The 21,509-nt window shown below is 41.0% G+C and overlaps 1 protein-coding gene across 1 annotated transcript in view; it reads left to right on the top strand.

Moving 5' to 3' along the window:
• PTPRD (protein tyrosine phosphatase receptor type D) overlaps positions 1-21,509 on the top strand; it is a 592,319-nt gene that overhangs the window by 89,586 nt on the left and 481,224 nt on the right. The window lies entirely within an intron of this gene.

Raw genomic sequence — 21,509 nt, 5'->3', positions numbered from 1 at the left:
AAGTAAATACCCCTGTCCACATGCTCATTGATAGTCTCAAAGAACTCTAAAAGGTTAGTGAAACAGGACTTACCTTTGCAGAAGCCATGTTGATTCACCTTCATCAAGACTTGTCTTTCTATATACTTGATAGTTTTATATTTAATAATGCTTTCCACCAATTTACCCAGAACAGAATTTAGCTAACTGGCTTGTAATTTCCTAGATAACTCCTTAGATCCTATTTTAAAAATGGCTATTACAAATTGGTCACTTTCCACTCTTCTGGTACAGAAACCTGGTCATATATTTTTCCAGTCTATGTGAGGTTAATTGAAGTCATCCATTATAATAACATTCCCTCATTTGGATGCTTTCCTGATTTCATTCTCTATCTCAAGATGTAACGTGTTCACACCATGCTTAGCATAGCCCATACACATATGCTGACATTTCAACATACTGATTTCTTTTCGTTAACATGAGTCAGAATATGTGTACTTTTAACAGCATTCACCTTTTGTCATTTTAGATTGCTCAGATAGAACTCTGGCATATTGAGATAAATATTTTTAGTTTGTGTTATGCCAGTTTAAACAAAACCATTGCTCTCTGCATGTCTCACAATTGTTCATTTTTTATTATTCATTCTAATTTTCGAATGAAAATAAAATAATAAAAATAATTTTATTATTCATTCTAATTTTCGAATTATCGAAGGGGCCGCGGTGGCTTAGTGGTTAAGACACTGAACTGCAGACTGGAAGGTCGGCAGGTCAGCAGTTCGAGACCCGAGTGCTGCGTGACGGAGTGAGCTCCCGTCTTCAGTCCCAGCTTCTGCCAACCTAGCAGTTCGAAAGCAAGAAATTGCAAGTAGATAAATAGGTACCGCCTCGGCGGGAAAGGTAACAGCGTTCCGTGCACCTCGATGTTCAGTCATGCCGGCCACATGACCACGGAAGCGTCTTTGGACAGCGCTGGCTCTTCAGCTTAGAAACGGGGATGAGCACCGCACCCTAGAGTCGGACACGACTGGTTGGGGACACCTTTACCTTTACCTAATTTTCAATTTATTTTCTTGGTTTTTCTTTTTAGTAAAAGGAGCTGTAGTCAGTTCTACACCAGCAGTAAGGATTTATTTCTGGATTTCACAAAGGTTATTTAGATACTTCCAGTGCTGCTTCTAATCCAGGAGATCAGGTTACAACTGTTAGTTAAAACCCTGTCCTGGGGCAGGTTTGGGAAATACATACTTAGGTGCTTTGTGTTAACAATTACAGTTAGATGAGAGTCTTCTAGTTTATTTTGGCAGAAATGTTGTCTGAACATGCTTTTCTCTAACTTACTGGTTGTTGTTATAACAAGGCAAGTCAGTTATATATACATTAACTGGTGCTTCCTTTAGAGTTCAAAACATAGTAATTGTATTGTTGTTTAACACAGTAGTGAATAACATAATGGGAAGGATGCACAGCCTGTAAGAACTGTCTTGCGATTTTGAAAGAGAGTCAACATATCTAGCTTGAAGAAGAAACTGAATAATCACAATTGTGTAACTACAGTTCTGTGACTGCAGATTGAGGCCATTAAGAAATTGTTGTCAAGTCAATATGAAGCTGTGTTTTTAATTCTGGTATCCATTTTAGTTGGTTTGTGTTTTCAGGGCACATCATACAAATTCCTTTTAAATATTGGTTCAGAACTAAAATGCATTTCATGTTATTGAGGATGAAAGCACGTAATTGCATTGTTGAAATGTTCAGGGGTAAATAATACTCCTCTGTAAATGTCAAATCAAATAATCAAGCAGGCCAGGTCTCATATCAGTGTTCAGAGTGTCTTAACTCACTTTATAATGCATTCAGAAAGAATCTGTTCTATTCCCAGAAGGAAAGATAATCTACAAACAATGCTTAATAATCGTACAAAGCTTCTATGATAGTAAACAATTCCTTGAGATAGCAGCATGAATTATTTTTGAATTGAAAACAGACAGTTCAGGCTGTATCTGGCTTTACTCTTTTGAGAGTCATAATTTGGTGGTTTTCTTTGTCAAAAGACAATCAAATGGCAAGGTATTTGTCTCAAAGCCTTATTTTGGGGTTCTTCTAGTCATTATCATTTCAGCCTAAGGATGTTTTTGTTCCCAATTTCAACCCAGGATAATCCATGTCAAATTAGCACAACTTTTACTAGCTTCAGCCTTATAACATAATTGACCGTGTTTGAAAAATAAGTATTATCTCTCTTGTTTCTGTACCATTAAAATGAAAATAACATTTGGCAGACTTGAGTGGAAAGTCTGTCAAGTCTCTCTCAACACTCTAACCACTATACCACGCCGACTCATCTAAAATGGATGCTGAAACTTCTGATCTACTTGTAGTTGCATCAGAGGAGAAGAGGAGAAGGGAACCAAGAACTTGTCCTCATAATGGCCCAGTTCACATGTCACAACAATTATGCCTTTAAAATTGTGGGTTGTTGTGAAGAAGGCAGCATGCTAGTGCATGCTGCCAGATCGCTCCTTCTGCTGATGGGAGTGGCTCTGTCCCTAGGTTGTTTAGCATTGTGTCTGAACCCAGACTTCTGATTTGTCTCTCCTCCAACAAGGCAGAGAAATAGGCCAAAGTTTGTTCTTGGGGTTTTCCTCTGGCTTGTTGGGGGAGAGACAAGACAGAAGGTTCACATTTAGATGTAATGCTAAACAACCCAGGGACTTTAAATTTTCCCTAGATAATGGTTACCCAATTGACACTTTTTGGACAGAAAACCACTAAGGGCAGTGCAAAGTGTTCTTATAGGTTAGGGGATCAAATGCTTATCAGTAAAACTAAAAGGTACACCAGTTGGATACACTTCTATAATTAATAACATCCATGAAAACAAACAGAAATGGTAATGTGCAAAATACTGTCAAAATATTAACATATGATCTACTTTGGCATAGATTACTTTTATGTCCTACTTTCAGTTTCAGTTACAAAAAAAGTATGAAACTTTTGAACATCCATGCAACCAACGCATGGTAGATAGGCTCTAAAAGTTTCTTCTGCTCAGAGATGTTAGCAAAACATACGCGGCAGGTAACCCTAAAATTAGCCTAGATCAGTCATTGAAATTTCACTCACCTATAGGATATATCTTTCTCTATGGAAACCTCAAATTTATGTTGCTGCACATGGCACAACAGAATTTTCAGCAAATACGCTACCCAGCAGATTTTTGCAGACGAGTGATATCTGCCAAAAAATACAATCTGGAGCCGTGATGAAAACTGCCTTCCTGTCATTTCTCCTCCTCCCCATTCTGTCTCAGCAGTTTGCATTTGTAGCTTTAAAAAAATGACAGCCTGAAAATGTAAAATCCCTGAACTATTTTGATAAAATGCCAGGATCATTTCTCATATTGGTGATGAACTCAGTTTTTGCAGTTAAAAAAATCGGAGTTGTTCAAGCATTGTATTAAATATTGTATTCAATTCTGTGTCCAGAACAGCAGAACTCCAAACTGATGTTTCTATTCCAGTCACCTCTACAATAAACTAATTGCTTGACTCTGAGCAGTTCCATCTTCTTCACAGTGAAGATATCTATAAAAAGGCTAATCATGCTTTCAAACATGATTAATATGGTGCACTGGAAGACTGGAAGCGAGAAATCTGTGTCATCTTACTACTCCTACTTTAACTTTTTAAAAAATGTCTGGAATCAATTGCATTTGTTACCATTTTATTTCACCCTTTGAGGGCAATTGGAGACATATATTTCTGTGCAGGTCCTATCATTCTTCCCACTTTTCATTCTAAAAGACACATTGGAGTTGCCTTCAGTGGCTGGCCTGGCAAAGCAGGTTGGAAGGGCTCGGGAGGTGGCAGGATATAACTCTCTCCCTCTCCCCACCCCACCCAATTAAAAATAAGTATGCTGGAACTCCACTGAAGAACTTGGAGGTCAAACAGTGGTAACAGTAGCATCATTAGGGGCAATCCCTGTAGTAAGTTGGGGAATCAATAGAGTGGAATGTGTCTCATCTTGGAATGTGTTCTCAAAAGACAGCATGTCTATATGAAATGTAGGTTAATTGACCATATGGTGGAGAAGGCCCAGGGCTTGGAAATGCAGCTGGAAAGTATAGTAGAGGCTTAACATACAATGGAGAGGAATAATTTCATGGTGTTAACATTGAGACATCCTCCAAATAGCATACTTGATAGCTCAGGAAATTGCCTTTGGAGCTGATATATACATTTTTCTTTTGTTGAGTATGCACCCAAATTTCATTCCGTTCTAAGTCTAACGATGAATAGATGAGCTTTATTAACTTATACCTTGCCTTACAGGCACCTCTGGTGTGGCACACATGCACACAGCATACTGTAATCTCAGTGACATAGCATAGTTTACTGGGATATAGCAGTAGTGGATCCTGCTTCCATGCTGTGTTTCGGAGAGCTAATATGCTGTAGCGGATGGGGTGTTGTACTTGGACCAGGAAACCATGTTGCTCACTGGGTGGCCTTGGGCAAATCACAATCTCTCGTTCTAACAACTTCATAGAGTTGTTAAAAGGATAAAATGGGATAACTCCATGTTGCACTCGGATCTCTTTGGAGCAGTGGTTGGACACAAATGTACTAAATACATTTAAACTTGAATTAATTTCCTTTCCTTTAAAGAAACACAATTCTGTCATTGTGAATGACATTTCAAATACTTTCAGAAAGGGATTAATAGTTTACAAATTTTCTAGTTTCCCTTTTTGTGTGTGATGGAAATAATACAAGCCCATATGCCTCACAAACTCACTTTGTTTTTTTTAAAGATATCTGTTCTGAATTATCTCAGTATGAAAAATAAGGAAATCTGTTTTACTTTCTTGGTCATGGGGCTGATATTATGGAATGACTTCCTCAAATCAATACATCCAGGACTAGCTGAAGATAAAGAACAGGATGACAGTCCCTCCCATTCCATGTACAAGAGCTGACTGGACTGGCAATTGAAACTTTATTTAACATTGGCTGTGGGACAGTGCCCTCCACTTCACTCGAAGGCAGCAGGCTAGCTTAAGAGGTGCAGGGCAGGCGATGTGGCATGCAGTTCTCTCCTCCCACATCTTGCTGCCAGTTCCTAGCAACTGCTGCCTGAGGCAATTGCCTCACTCTGTACTACTTCCTTTTGATTTGCACCTGTGCAAGGCCAGTCTTTTTAGAAGGATTTCTGGAAAGTGTGACAAGTATAGCCCTATTCAAGTGTTCTGAACCTGAACAGGGGAAACCCATGAGGAAAAGGAGTGGTCCAACCCCACCCTTATCCTTAGAATCATAGAATAGTAGGGTTGGAAGGGGCCTGTAAGACCACTGAGTCCCCTGCTCAATGCAGGAATCCAAGTCAGAGCATCCCTGACAGATGGCTGTCCAGCCCCATCTTAAATGCCTCCAGTGTGGGAGAGCCCACTACCTCCCTAGGTAATTGGTTCCATTGTCGTATTGCTCTAACAGTCAGCAAGTTTTTTCTGATGTTCAGCTGGAATCTGGCTTCCTGTAACTTGAGCCCATTATTCCATGTCCAGCAGTCTGGGATGATCAAGAAGAGATCCTGGCCTTCCGCGCTCTGTCCCCCCCCCCCCGAAATTCTCCCCGGCCAGCTCCACTCCACGGCGACTCTGTGGAGCCGCCACCTGGGGCCGCCCGCAGCTGGACATTCGGCCGCTGGGCTGCACAGGGACGCAAATGGCGGCCACCATAGCCACCGCCATTTGCATCCCTGTCTTTTGCTGTGATAGGCTATGTATATATTTACGTAGCCTATCACGGCAAAAAAGGGAACACAAATGGCGGCCGCTGTAGCCGCCATTTGCATTGCAGTTTTTTTGCCGTGATAGGCTATGTAAATATTTACGTAGCCTATCACGGTCTCCACAGGGATGCAAATGGCGTCCCTGCATTAGCCGTGATAGGCTGTGTAAGTATTTACGTAGCCTATCACAGCAACAATGAAGAAGCGAATGGTGGCCTGCAAAGCAGTGCAACCTGCAAACGGCACCAGGTAAGTGCTCCGTTTCGCGTGCCTTTCGCGGGGTGGTGGGGTGGGGGCCTTCATTCCACTGTGGATTTCAGGGGGCCGAATGCACTGGCATTCGGCCTCACTGAGATCCGTGGCGGAATTCTCCAACATCCCTAATCTCACATGGAGAGGCTCCACAGATACAGGAGGCTTTCCTCTTCAGACAGTTGTCCTCCATGAGCTGAAGGTGACAAACTCAATGAAGGAGAGGGACAGGGTTGGACAACTCCTTCTACTCATGCATTTGCCCTATTCAGGTTCAGAATGCCTGAATAGGGCTTGTGAATATTGGAGATGTATTGTCAGATTAAAGCTGTTTGATATGGCATATGCTGCTGCTGTTTTTTGTTATTTTAATTTAACATTGATTCTATTCCTGGTTTTCTGATGTATGTTGTTTTAGTCTGATTGTGAGCCACCTTGACTATTTTGGAAATGTGGGATATAAATATTTAACATATGTATCATAAGCTAGCTTCAGTGCCAGATCAGGACCACACATTCACCAGCCAACAATTCAGTTAAATGTTACATATGATGGCACACACATAACACTAAAGCATAGTGTAGCACTATGTACGTACATGTGATTTGGGCTTATCTGCTCCCTCCTTCCCCAGCATGGCCATGGGTAGATTGGAAGGATCTGCTTCTGTTTTAATCTAACCACATTTTTAATGCCTGAACTAGGAGTTGTGCTTAACATTAACCATAGTTTATTGAAACAAGCCAGAATCATTAAGCATGCTTTAAAGTTGTGTTGTTTCAACAACATATTGCTGTTAGGTGAAAATGAAAGCAAAGAATACCAAACTATGGCTTAGCTCTGTGTGTGAACATAACTACTGTGTTCCCATTCAGCATTTAAAGTACACTGGTTGTTGGGTTACCTTGATGTTTGAAAGCAGGAGAGAAAGTAGAATTGTGCCAAAAGTTTTTATATTTAGATTTTCAAGGTGAAAGTTGTACATTTCCGGGTGGGGAGAAGGGAAGTAGAAATATTTCCCACAAAATCCCTAAATGAATGACTGAAATGTTGACGTTTAGTTTGTGGTGAGTATAACGTAACATTAATTGTGGGTGTAGACAAGGGAAAATATGCTTTAGGGCATAATCCTAGGGCAGATTTAGACAGAAATAAGTTTTACAGCATCCTTGGGGATGCTGGGAATTGTATGACTTATTTCTGCCTAAATATGCATAGAATTGTGACTTAATGTCACACCTTGAAAACTTTAAGAAGAAGAAATCACTAAACTGTTACTGTGCTGAATCCTACCCTCTATTTTGGGGAATTTTTGCTCTCCCTGCAAAGGAGGCATTGTTTTTTCTGCCACTTTTCCAGGGAGGGGGAGAATTCTGGATAATTTTCTCCTTGGGGAGAGGGACAGGCTTCCCTCTTAACTTTTTAAGTTTGGGAGGTGACTGAAAGATCTTCTCTCTACTTTTTTTTTAATTCCTTGAAAAACTCCCCCAGCACAAGACTCTTTAGAGAGAGGCTTCTCCAGTCCAGCAGCACTTCTTGAACTCCCATGAGACCAGTCTCACCCTTTCTTAGGCACTAAGGAAGAACTCCCAGGTTGCAGAAGCTTCTTTGCAAAGCTTCTTTGCAAACTAACACAGAGTAAGCAAGATAAGCATTTTTCTAAAGCTCCAAAAGTCCCACTTGTTCTTTGAAAGAAGCTTCTTGCGGGACTTTTGGAGCTTTAGAAAAATGTTTATCTTGCTTGTTCGTGTTTTCATCCCCCCCCCCCCCGAAATAGCAAAAATGGAAAAATCTAAATTTTCAGCACAGCACTAAACCAAACACTAACTGTATTGTCTAAGTGGTGAATCAGGGCCTTTTTATTTCTACAAGCAATATTCAGACTGAAGTTTTTCTCACTTATTAATGTAAGATACACTGATTATGAAGGATCTTCCTTCAATGAATAAATATACCAATTCAGCTTGGCATAATCTTTCTAGCATTCATTAGAACGATATCTAATCTTCGTAAAGCAAAGGAATGCATGATAGATTCCACTCCAAGTGCTGAAGTTGGATTATGTTACTGGAATTCATTTTCTCCATATCTCCCAAAGATACCAAACTTATCTCCTCTCCATTTTGCTGGACAACCAGTGAACTTCACACATTATTAAATAAGCATTCTTAACCCCTCTGATCCCGGAACCATGCCATGTCTGTTTGATAGTGCTAACATGATACAATCCAGTTTAATTTACTAACCCCAGTGAGAATTGCTTGGCCTTAGAATAATTGCTTGCATTTTCTCATGTAATCCAATTGCTTTTGTTACTCCTTTTGTAATAAAAAAGAATAAATAATTCACCCATCAACTGTATATCTCTGGAATCCAAGACAAGGCAAGCAGTACAAACTAACCCATCACATCAGCAGCTGAATGAGTTCCTTCAGCAGCAAAGCCTCTCTTAAAATTAATGGCCTGCTGCAGCAGGAGGAGTGTTCAGGAATAGAAATATTTATAGTTTTTTCTCCTAACTTCTGACCCTTGAAATTAAAAGCACTTACTCCACCCCCTCAGATCCAGTTAACCCTCAGGAAAAATGTCTGTCAGTTCATAGGAGGAATTGTTTTGAAAGGCGTTGAGACAATACAGCTGTCTTCAGGTGCTAGGGTGCAGTATATGATAAAAGTGTCTCTGCATGTAGTCTCTTGAATACTGGTTCAATGGAAGCTCAGTTGGAGTGAAAGTTTATTGCCCAGGAACAAGGCTATAGAGACTTATTCTAATTAGACTAAATGTTGTGATGGCAAAGTTCTCTTAGTCAGGCATTTCTAAATACCTCCGTAAGTATCTAAGGAAGATATTTTCAGTGCAATGCGAGAGATGGCAACTCAGTAGTAAGTCCCATTGAATTCAGTGGGGCTTACTAAAAAATAAGTTGGTTTAGAACTGCAGCATTAGTCACCATATGAACAATAAACTTGTAGATGGTGGGAATTTGTATATTTTAATTGCCTATGATCAGCATAATTGGTGCATCAGTTTTAATTAAATTTGAATAAAAACAAAACACTGTATGGTAAGACTTATGCTTCACATAAGCAAGTAGTTCTTAAACTTTCAAAATGAATTCCTTAAATCTTTGCCAGTTTGAGTCACCTTCTTACAACAATGTATTTTTTGGCTTTCATCTTTGTAAGGAAGTATTTGTCTTTTGCTTTCTGTCTTTGAATACTATGCAATTTAGGTATCAAAGCAAAGCCATGGTATCCTACTATTCAATTCAGAAGCTATTGGGATTCTTCTTTTGTTTCCAGTATTTAGGATGTACTATTCTAGCAGTAAGTATCACATAGCCATCAGTTAATAGCCTTGGCTCCTTATAATCTTCCTAAACACCAATAAAAACAAACAACAAAGAGTCTTGCAGCACCTTAAAGACTAACACATTTATTCTGGTATAAGCTTTTATGGACTATAGTCCACTATAGCTCAGATGCACACGGTATTATGGAGGGTTTCTGGTTTATATACATATGACAGTGGTGTGGGGAAAGAATTGTAAGCAGTAAAAGCAGAAAAAAATTAAATGCAGAAAGTGGCAATCACGTTATTAACAATGGCCATTGCAGTTGTTGAGGATAACACAAACACGCTAGCACTAGGTAAGCCAGTTATCACATGTAGTGTGAGCACCATTTTCATATACTTGAAAAATACCAAACTAAATTGCACAACAGTTACATATTCCAAAATTGTTCCTATCGTTTTTGAGCAATATGAAGCAGTCCTTGAAAATGTTATGTATACTTTAGATGTCATGAAAGCTAATGGAATGAAACTGGGATTCATTAATGCAGGGTTGAAGAACCTCAGGCCCAAGGACCAAACTCCAATGGAGAAGTTTTTCTTGTTTTAATTCCACCCCCATGTGGAATTCTGGGGAAAAACAGGTGTGCGAAAGGTTTAATCCCCTCTCCCAGCACTGTGGTCCCAATACAAATCAGGGCTGCTATGCATGATTAGCCAAACATTTAGTTTGCCCCTTAATTATTGGCAGTAAGAGCTTTAAGCTAAATTATGCTGCCATTTTTGGCTCCAACAGTTTGCTGTTAGCCCTGCCCACCACCGGAATATGATCCCTTTGTAATTTCTTTGTAATTTCTACTTGCAATTTCTCCTGTATGGCAGATTTAGACTGAAAGCACTCCCTCTCTCCTGGTGTGTTTTTCTGGTGATATATTGCATTTAACCTGCTCAAGGCAGTAAATACATTGGCATTTACTGTCTCAATCTCTGAGCCCGCCCTTCCCATTTGTGATGACGTTAGAGAGTCCTGGGGTAGGATTGGAAAAGCCTCACTGTAAATGTGGAAAGGGGCCCCTAAAAGGAGGCCTGGATGCCGTTTATATTATGCTTCTATATAGTATATGATTAAAACAAAATCGGTAAAAAAGAATAATTACAGCAACAAAACCCAATGGTTTTATATGTTGTAAACCATCAGAATTAAACCAGCACTAGCAATAATGATGCAGTAACACAAATATTGAATGAATCACAGAAACTATCTCTGGAACAGAATTGACTTTTCTGGTTCCTCAAGGCCAATAAGAATGGAGCAAGACAGGCCTCCCTGCGAAGGAAGTTTCACAATTGTGATGTAGCAGCCATATCAGGGGTCAGACTAAGTAGCCTCATGCAGTCTCATGCTTCATGTTCTTGCTGAGGTCTTTCTCCCTTGAATATATTGTTGTAAGCTGACGAGACACAGGAATTTCTTATCTTGTCAAAGGTCATACAATTGTATATCTTGTTCTCTGCTGTTCTCTTCTGTTCTCTCCTTATCATGGCTACCCTATAACCCAGTTCTTGTATTATAAACAATAGTGCTAAGAGAAGAAATGTTGAGGATTGCAACCCCATGCAGGAGGGAGAGGAGGAGCCGTTTCATATGTGTCACAATGTCTATAAAACCAATGTGCTAATGTAAATCGGGGCTTCTGGCTCTTTGGAAATGATTCCAGCCTTAAGCCCGCGCGTTAAATAAAGAATCTCTTTTTCCTTCACTCCGTGGTCTCTCTGACTCTGGGTTCTGCAACATAAATGGTGCCGTGACTCGGATGTGGCAGGCTCTGAGCCAGACAGGTGGCAGTTGCCTGCTCTTGATCGCCGCACCAGGAGGACGAGCTCGGCGCATGCCTCCCTTTCTTGGCGCCACCGACCTTTTTGTCGAGTGAATGGGAGAAAGCCTGCACCGGGATCGCCCAAACGGTAGTGAGCAGCAAGAGAACCTTGGGAAGCGGAGGAAGGAACTTGAGCCCTGCCTGTATCGCAGCTGCAATTGAGTTGAAACCCACATTGGAAGCCTTCAGGAGAAAGGCAAGTATATGGGAAAAAGAGAGCCCCGCCTTTAGGGAGAAAGGCCACTGGGCAGAAAAAAAGAGGGCCCCGCCTTATGAAGAAGGTCAGTGTTGGTGGTATACGTATACAAAAGAACCTACTCCTTGCGGGTAGAAGGGGGGCCTGATCACACCCCCGAGTGGGCGCCAGTACCTAGCACGCCAGTACTCAGTAGGAAGCTGAGGAAGCTGGGGAAGCCGTTTTCCGCTCTGGTAAAAAGTGGGAAAAGTGGGTGGCAGGGACATATGGATGTAGTGGAGAGATTGATGATTGTGTGAGTGGCTACTGCGGTTTCTGAAGCATACCGTTGACCGTCCGGGTGCCCAGGCCAGTAGCAAAGTGCGTGATGTGAAAAATCCTCTTGTGTCGGCCAGTGAGACCCCTTACTCACTGACCAATTCCCATTCCCTAATTGTGTCTGTCTTCAATTTAGGAGGGAGGCTATGGGTGGTGGGGGAAGCAAACCTTGCACCCCCTTGAGATGTATGTCAAACAAAGAAGGAAAAAGGTTTTTTTAAAAAGATTCAGAATAGAGAGAGAAAACAGCAAAAAGCTCAAGGTCGAGCTGAGAGAAAAAAAAAACAAGATCTGAGGCTGTTAATTAGAAAAATGTTGCAGGACAGTCTGGCTTTTAACAAAGCGTGGGAGCGTGAGAGTGTAAGGCCGAAAAAGTAGCTGTTAGCCTAGCGCGCCGAGAGGGGGGGGCAGGAAAATTGCCCACAACGTTCTGAGTTGTGCAACATCATCACCTCGCCTAATTGAGATGAAATCCCTAAGAAATGGAAACTGAAAATGAAGACCCAGAAGATGAAGGCAAAATAGAAAATAAAGGTGAAGAATCAGCCCCCAGAGCACAGGCTAGACCCCTCTTTGAGTGAAAAGTGTGCCATAAGACTGTCCCAAAGCAGAATGAAGCGGAAAGACCACGTTGAAGATCTCTGTCAAGGTAACCGTGTTTAGCTTTGAACTGTGTTAAAATTGCATAGAGCCTGTAGCTACTGACCATCAGCTATATGATTTCTGAAGAGCGTAACCATTAAGCTTTTGCCGTGGGATTCCCTGCAATGAAGAAATCTCACTGATTTGAGTGTCCAGTGTTACACTGCCTAAGTGTGTGTGCTAAAGAGACCGAGAAACCAGACAGCATGTTCCTGGCCAAGCCAAAATCACGCTACTGCCATGCTCCTGGAAGCTGCAATAAACTGTGTAAGCTGGGAGACCCAACCTGATTGAGAAGAAAACAAGATATTGGAGCAACTGTCTTGAAAAACAATGAGATCTGTGTAGCTGGCTGGCTGATGCTGTCAGTGATGTTACAACTTTAAATTAAGACTGTTTTCCTGTTTGAGACCCCAGCGAAGAAAGCTGACCCGAGTTATTTGTTGCCCGTGCCAAAGCAAGAATTTAGCTGCCCTGTACCTCATCGTGTCCTGTTTTAAGCTTGGGATTTACAAATACAAACAAACTGAGAAGCTTGCCTTTGAAGTCCTGCAAATCACCCCACCGCCTCCCCGAAGATTAATGGCTGCCTGAAAAATGCAAGTATAAAGCGATGCCCATCACCCCCCAGCGTCCTGAGTTTCGGCACTCAGTGTTTCAGTGCTTTCGTGTACCAGGTTAGAAAAGAAAAAAAAAAGAGTAAGTTCTTAAAATGTCTGTGAGAGAACCTGACAGAAGTAAAATAAAATTTACAGAGGAGTTGCCCAAGTTAAAGCGTCACGGCTAGAGAGCTGAGCTGTGCGGCTCTGTTTAGACAGAGGCCTTGCTAAAAAGTTAAAGGCCCTTGTCTGTCAGAAGGGGTGTAGGGCCACACTTTCCCTTTTTAAACTCATGCAAAAGTAGAGAGCCTTTGCTGGAAACATCGCATCTTCATTGCCCAGAGCCTTCACTGTTTGCCTCCATCATCATCTGGGCTTTTTAGAGACACTCTGCACATGAACTAAAATTTTAAATTGTCAAAGACTTGCCATGGACAGTGCTGTGAAGCTTTTGATAAACTTGAACTCTCATCGCTGTGGACCGTGTGTCTATGTTTGTAGTCAGCTCAGTGTACAGCAGGCTGAGTTTGATCTATAACTTTTAAATTTCCTTCTGCTAAAACTCATGCAGCATAGAGTTGCTGATGCAAAAATGGTGACCTAGAACTCTTTGTGTGTGTGGGTATGCCTTTCCCTTGATTTTGATGAGCCCTGAGCTTTCAGCCAGAAGAGCAGTATAATTGCTGGATCTGCTCCATCATGCCTTACCATGCAAAAAGTGTTTTCCATTCATTGTGTTAAATTGCAGAAAAAGTTTGTTGTGTATATTTTATGATTTCTTAAATATCATGAAATATATGTGATATTTGCAGATTAGTGTTAGTTGCAACTCCAAATGATACTAAGTGTGGTTCCCAATGGATAACGAAGAGAAAAGACAAAAGCAAGTAGAAAAGAAAAAATAGAGAAAGTAGAAGACAGATAGAGAAGAGAGAAAAAGAAAAGGCAAAAGGCAAAGAAAAAAAATTTGTAAAAAAGAAGCGTGGCCATAGTTGCCCCCAGGGTAAATTAAAAGCAGCTGATTGTGCCTGGAGCTTATTACCTGGAATAAAGTAGCCACAATAATGTAATAGTTCTTTAAGATAAAGAAAATGTAACTAGAAGGAGAAGAAGAGCCTATCCCAAATGTGTGTCATTGGGACTAGTGTAAGGCAGAAAGGTTTAAGTAAGTGAGTTTAACTTAAAAAAGACAAATAAAGAAACAAGGCTGGTGCATAGATCAGAAAGTTTTGTGTAAAAAGTTTGAAACATGATCTGCAATACAGGCAGATCAGCAAAGAAAAAGAAAGCAAAAAAAAAGAGAAAAAATTTGTCTTCCCATACTAATAAATAAAAGTGTTATCAAGCACTCTGAGAAGCGAAATTGTTTACAGGAAGCTGTGCCTGAGAACCAAACACTTCTAGCCTATGCTGAAAATGCTTGCTAGTGTTGTGCTGCCTCATGGGTAACATGTATAGTATAAAAACCCATTTAGTGCAATAGCTCGTGGTTCAGAGAAGCTGTCTGATCCAACCATTAAGTACGCCTGTGTGCTGTAAGTTACCCAATAAAGCCTCCTTGTAAGTAACCCCCCCTGCTGGAATCCCAAAACACAAGTGGGGCTAGAGCGCCTCACCCAGTATCAAACCCTGCTGTTAGAAGCCATGAAAGCAGGTATGAAGAAGTCAGTTAATATGACCAAAGTGTCTAAAGTGCTGCAAGGTGCCACCGAGGCCCCAGAGCGTACTTGGAGCATCTTTCAAATGCCTATCGCCAGTATACCTCCCTCAACCCAGAGGCCCAAGAAGACATGGATGAAAGAAGAAAAGAAGAAGACCCAGCAGAGGCAGAAGATTCTTAAAAAAGAACCAGTGTGCCCAGTGTGGACAAGATGGACATTAGTGGCATGAATGCCCAAATAAAATAAATCAAATACACAAAGGAAAAAAACAAAGGGGCCAGAATGGGCGAAGAGGGAGACAGCTTGAGAAGGGCCGTGACATTGACTGTGAGGGGCCGTGACATTGACTTCATAATTGACACTGGAGCAGCATCAAGAGCAAGCAAACCTTAGCCTTAAACAAGAAGTCCAAACACTGAGCGAAGTTCTTCAAGCCCAGCGTCGCTTTGTCTTAAAAAATAAGCCATTCCCATCACAGAAGCTCATCCTTTCCAACCAAGAGTTAAAGTATGAGTTAAAGAGGGAAAAATAACCCTTTGACTCCCAGATAGAGAAGACTGAAAACTGTCATACTTTCCACCCCCGCAGCTATGAAAGCAGCTAGAGTTAAACCCTAGATACATTGGACACGAGTCAAGAGAGCGAGAGGGGGAAAGTAGAATATAAACAGAAATCCTGAAAATCCTTTAAAAATCATTCTGAAAAAGCAGTAAGAAGACTCAGGCTAGACCTTACTGTGGACACACCGGGAAACTGTCCCCCTGCGTACGGTCAGACCTGCAACTGGAGAATTGAAGAAGGGGACTAGACCCTACTGCAGCTTGCCAGGTGAATAGCTGCCCAGCGTACGGTCAGATCCCAAAGAAGATCAAACATGTGTGTTGTAGTGTTAGTAGTGTTGCATTGTGTTTCCTTAATAAGGTGCAAAAGGGGGGTCTGCCCCTGGAAAAAAAAGTTTGTCCCAGTGATTTGCTGATAATTACTGGCTCCACCTGGCTAACATCACGAGAGTAAAACATTTTTGTTTGCCAAGAGGTATACCTGCAAACAGGCTTATTAGCTCTTGCCTAATACCTGTCTGTAGACATCCTGGGAAAATTCAAAAAGATACCATGTTAAGAGTTTATGGTGTAAGTTTAACTTATTCCCAAAATGCTAATTGGGGCGTAGTTGCAAAGATCCTACCCCCTACAGAGTTCACTCTATGCACCCCCATCGTTGCTGAAACAAATGCTACGTGTGCACGAATGCTTAATTGTCAAAATTTTTTTCCAGAAAATACAAAGCTATCCCTGGCCCCCTTCCACTGTAATAAAATTCAAAACATATCTTTTAATGATGCCCACATACTTTTGCCTCATGGATGGTTTTAGACATGTAATTCCCGCACTTGGTCATTCATTCCTGCCAACTTGTCTGATAACCACCCATGTTGCCTCAGCCGCCAATTGAACTGGTGCCAATTCTTCCCCTGTAGCCTGAAAAAATCCGTCAACGGCAGCCTCGAGCACTCCAACTAACTAAAAATTGTAATAGTCATGTGCAGTGATATTCTGACTCAGAAAAATTGGCCTTAGCAATGTCACTGGTTAAGGTTCCAGGTTTAGCCTTGGCTAATGGTCTAAAGAACAACTGGTTAGCTTGCAGCTTAGCCAAAAGCATAAATGCAACCTCACAAGCATTGTCATTGTTAAATAAAGAGTTGCGTGATCTAAGAGGTGCAGTTCTAGAAAATAAAGCTGGTATAGATTACCTCTTCCTTCTTCATCATTTAAGTTGTGAGACACACCAAAAGCTCTGTTGTTTTAACTTAACTGATAATGGCAATGCTGTAAATAAACAAATCAACAAGCTGCACAATATAGTAGCTAACAAAACAATAAGACAAAACAATTAGCTCAATTAGTTAACCCCTTGGCTTCCAGATCTTAGCTAGCTTGAAAGCATTGTTCATCCTAATTCTACCAGTGTTGTTCATAAAGTTCTGTTATGTCTCTGCGTTCCTTGTCTTATGAGCTGTTTAACCAATCTGTTTTATGTCTCAGCTAGTAAAACTGCTGCCCTCTATGCTCTAATAGCCCAACAAAAGGCTAAGTAATACGTATGTCACAAAAAGCTTTGTATGGTTATCAAAAATGCTATAATTGTAATGAAATTATGCATTTAAGGGGGGAATGTAGCAGCCATATCAGGGGTCAGACTAAGTAGCCTCATGCAGTCTCATGCTTCATGTTCTTGCTGAGGTCTTTCTCCCTTGAATATATTGTTGTAAGCTGACGAGACACAGGAATTTCTTATCTTGTCAAAGGTCATACAATTGTATATCTTGTTCTCTGCTGTTCTCTTCTGTTCTCTCCTTATCATGGCTACCCTATAACCCAGTTCTTGTATTATAAACAATAGTGCTAAGAGAAGAAATGTTGAGGATTGCAACCCCATGCAGGAGGGAGAGGAGGAGCCGTTTCATATGTGTCACAATGTCTATAAAACCAATGTGCTAATGTAAATCGGGGCTTCTGGCTCTTTGGAAATGATTCCAGCCTTAAGCCCGCGCGTTAAATAAAGAATCTCTTTTTCCTTCACTCCGTGGTCTCTCTGACTCTGGGTTCTGAAACAGTGATGCCATTGTAAAAAAAGAAAGAAAAAAGGCCCATCTGGCATGGCCACCCACTGTGGGAACACACAGAGCAGCCCACCAAAGTATTAAAGTATTGATAACTTCATGTGATAGGAGGCAATTGTTAAGGTTTCCTAGACCTAGATAATTTAGGAGATGTCGTATTGGAGCCCAGAATGTGTTTTGGGGACATGGTCACAGGTCCGGAATATGTGAAACAATAAAGGCAATGTTATCTCTGAGCATGGTGGAGTGCCTCCATTAAAGATCTATACTGACCATTAAAGATCTATACCTAGCTTCATCATATTTGGGATCATGGGGAATGTCTTCCAGACAAGAGAATGTGATTTCCAGTCAGGCTTTAAAGACAAGAAATAGATAGCGTGAAATAGGCAGTTTAATAGTGTAGCAAGAAGAAATAGACCAGGACTCTGGACCACACAGCTGTCTTGGGCCTACACATGTCCTGCACATTGTTAAACCATATACAGTTAGGTGGGATTTCTATCCTGTTACATACTGCAGGAAGTATATAAAGTCCACCTTTCCAAAGGTGGACTCATTTGTTCAGTGACAGAAATTCCCAGGACATTGTGGCTGCTTTTTATGAGGGTGTTGTTGGTTTTTTTCCGGGGAGTGGGTGGAGTGGATATTGAAAAGTTGGATGCAGTTGAGTGCACACTTGATAGTGGGAAATAAAACTCCAGATGTAAATCCCAAGTAGGAATTCAGTATAGTTTTATGAATAACACCATAAATAGTTTTCTTTCTTTCCTTTTTAAAGGAGCCTCAGTGCAGTTGGAACTTCTTCAGTCTTTCAGGCACTGATAATTAAAAGGGGGGAAATCAAAACAAAATCCCTAACTGGAAAATATACACACTCATTATAATTACCTATTTCAAAGCAGTAATTGAGCATTTCATTATAAAGATGGTAATCAATCTGGAACAATACTCTAGGGAGAGCACACACATCAAGAGACTTATCCATTATAATAGACTGTGGAGCAGTAACTTTCTCAGATTAGCATCAATTGCTGAAGCATTTCTTCTTTGAAAGATGAAACTCCCTCAAAGTCCACTGTAGTGTTCCGTACAAAACTCTTCAATATCGCCTTATAGAGTAACAACAATGTTTTGCTTCAAGATTAAAAAAAATATTAGCGGGTTTTAAAAATTAAGGCAACCTTTGAAAGAAACATCATTCCTAACTCCCATCTTTTCCTGAAACAATCAGGGTTGGTGGTGATAGCAATGGAAAGAGACATCCTAGGCTGCAAGTCAAATAGTGCGATCCTATGCATGTCTAATTGGAAGTAAGTCCCACTGATTTCAGTGGGAGTCAGTCCCAGGTAAGTATAGGATTGTAGCCTTAGGCACTCTTACTCCGGAATATGTCTTACTGAATTCAGTAGGGATTGCACTGTAAATGTCTTATTCCTAAATCAATTTGATTTAGATTAGGCTGATGCTGTTTATGAAGAATATAAAGATCCTCCTTCCTAGAAAATAACAGGATACGTGCTGTCAAGGGATATTTATTTGCAAGAGAATATAAAAATCCAGAAGTAAACACACAGTGCTCAATGCACTGAAAATTGTGTTTCCATCCTTAAAAGATGTATTTAAAATATTAAATTACAGAGAACCTGTGATGACAGAAAAATTTCAGGCCAAAACACTTCTGTAACAAATACTGTATGGGCATACTGCACAAATGGTTTTAAAATTATTTATTTACAATAGCAGCCTATTAATGTCAACCACCTAATTTAAACAACTGTATACACTACAGCTGGTAAGATTCCATGAAAACGAATGGAAGCAAATAATTTTCTATAGTGGGTAGGAGGTGGTCCTTCTACTCAGAACCAAATCAGCACACATACCCCCAACACAAAAACCCTCCTGTCACATACCTCCTGTCCCATAATTTTGGGGCAAGTGTTCCCAATCTGTTTAGGCTAGTGGACAATTGAGTATTATGAGAAAAGGTTGTGGGTGCTGTCATGATCATTCTCATTCACAATATGGCTGTCATGATGGGCGTGGTCAGTCATAGGTCACCCATTTCAAAGAAGGCGAACTCGTGAGGCTAAAGACCTCACCAGAGAAAGTGAGTGCAAGGCAGAAGTGGGGTCTGGGCCCCCAAACCACTCACTTGAACCCACAATAGGAAGATCATTCCAAATCATTTTCTTCCAAACACTAACAAACCGCACATGCTAAGCACACAAAACACACACACCCCTACTCACTTGAACATGAGTAGAACTCTTTGCATGACTGGGAACTCTGATGAGAAAAGGTCAGTGATTGCATGGAGAGTTCTACTCATGTTCAAGTGACTGCACCTAGAACTCCCTTTCAGCCCTTGCTGATTCAGTACAGCAAGGGCTACACTGAGGGGGGCAGGGCCTGTCATGTTCCCCAGCCTTGACCCATCCTCTGGCTCTGAAGAACACTCAGAGGCAGAGGAGACGCCTTCCATTAACTCAACCCCCGCTATGCCAGGGCCTTCCAGGCCAGAAATATGCCTCTACCTGACTCCTCAGATGCAGCGGAATGCCCCCATTACAGCTTTCACTACCCCCACACCACAGGAGTCAGCAGCTATAAATCAGGCAGTAGCCCCTTTAAGAAACAAACTGCTTCTCTGAGGGGGAAGAAGCTAACTGCCAAGCATGAGCTGCTGGCCTTTATAAGGCTTCAGAAAGCTTTTGACTGTCACTGAGTCATCAGCTTATCTTGACTCAGTCTCAGCTAATTTGGAGCTAGCCAAAGTCCTGAAAGACTCTTCACGGTCTAACCTAGCCTTGCTGTTCAGCACACCAAACCTGATCTGACCTGATGCCACAGGACTTGACCCCACTTGACCTGACCTGATTGGATTTGACCAGACTTGCCCTGATGGGGGTCTTGCATTGACCCTCCTTTCTTGTATGTGCCTTCAGCTCTTCTGGGTGCCTTGAACCAAGTTGGGCAGGATAGGGTCAGTGTGCCTAGAGATGTAGGGGGTGGTGCTAGCATGCATGGCACTGATCCTCTACCCACGTTCAGGTGAATGCCTGAGCAGGACTTTTATATACCTGCCATAAAATCATGTAACTGTCCAAGATAATTGCAACATGTCCCTCTCTTGTGTAGATTAGGTGCCCAATACATATCCCAGCTTTCCACTCTTTCTAAATCAGTATTAATGTTTCATTTTCTTATGTTTGTTTAAAAATCCCATCCTGTCACACAATTAGCTGCTAAAAGTGGCAGTGCCTAATGTGTGGCTGTAAAATGGAATGGGTACACAACGATAGTATCTCCTCTTTTCCTCAATATATGAAATATTTATATTCATTGTTATAGTGTGTATCTTGAGTACTACTTGGGTGTAATGGAACAAAAAACTATCCATATGGAAACACTAACATGTCTTGTTAACCTACTAAAAGGGGAAAGTGGCTAGTCATGTAACTGTGGTGATTATTTAATCCTGAACTGTTCTTTGGTTTTAGCATCAACTACACTGATGGAAGAAAAGTTCAGTATATGTAATGCCATTTATTTCTCAGTCCCCTAACTAATTTGGTATGCTGGGTTGCTGAAAGCAAGCAGAAGAGGCTTATGACCTGACTGTATTGCCTTTATGCCATTCTTTAACACATCCTGTAATAGTATTACAGTGAAAGCAAAGTTATAATGTAATGACTCAGAGTCAGGATTGATTTGGAAATTAGCTATGCCTCCTCTCTCTCTCTCTCTGTCTCCCCCCCCCCTCCATCTGCAGAAAATAGTTTTATTTGTAAGCATTGTCTGGGGAATCTTCAAAGAGATCAATAATTAGAGGTTTAGACAAAGAGTATTTGAATGTAATGGTACACCTAGCCTTTCCTGGGCTTGCACATTCCCCCCCTTTGTCCCTCCATTGCAACCACAAGGAGATTAGAAGCTTCCACTTCCATTTGAGATTAATTAGTTAACTGATATATTTAAAAGATTTATAAGCCACCTTTTAGGACAAACCCTTCTACGTATGGCATACAACAAAATTTTAAACCACGAGACTCAATAAAACAATGATAAAAACAATAATAAAATAAAAAACTAACAATTAAAACCAAAGAGCACCATATACAGCACAGCATCCAATAAAACCTCCATTCATTGATTGATTGATTGCATTTATATCCTGCCTTTTTCATCTTGCAAGGAAGCCAAGGCAGCTTACGTTATCCTCCTCCTCTCCATTTTATCCTCACAACAACAACCCTGTGA

The sequence above is a fragment of the Heloderma suspectum genome, chromosome 2 (assembly GCF_057233095.1).
Source record: "Heloderma suspectum isolate Gila_16-S chromosome 2, 16-S_ref, whole genome shotgun sequence".
NCBI lineage: Eukaryota > Metazoa > Chordata > Lepidosauria > Squamata > Helodermatidae > Heloderma > Heloderma suspectum.
This window is presented reverse-complemented; position numbering and strand designations above follow the sequence as displayed.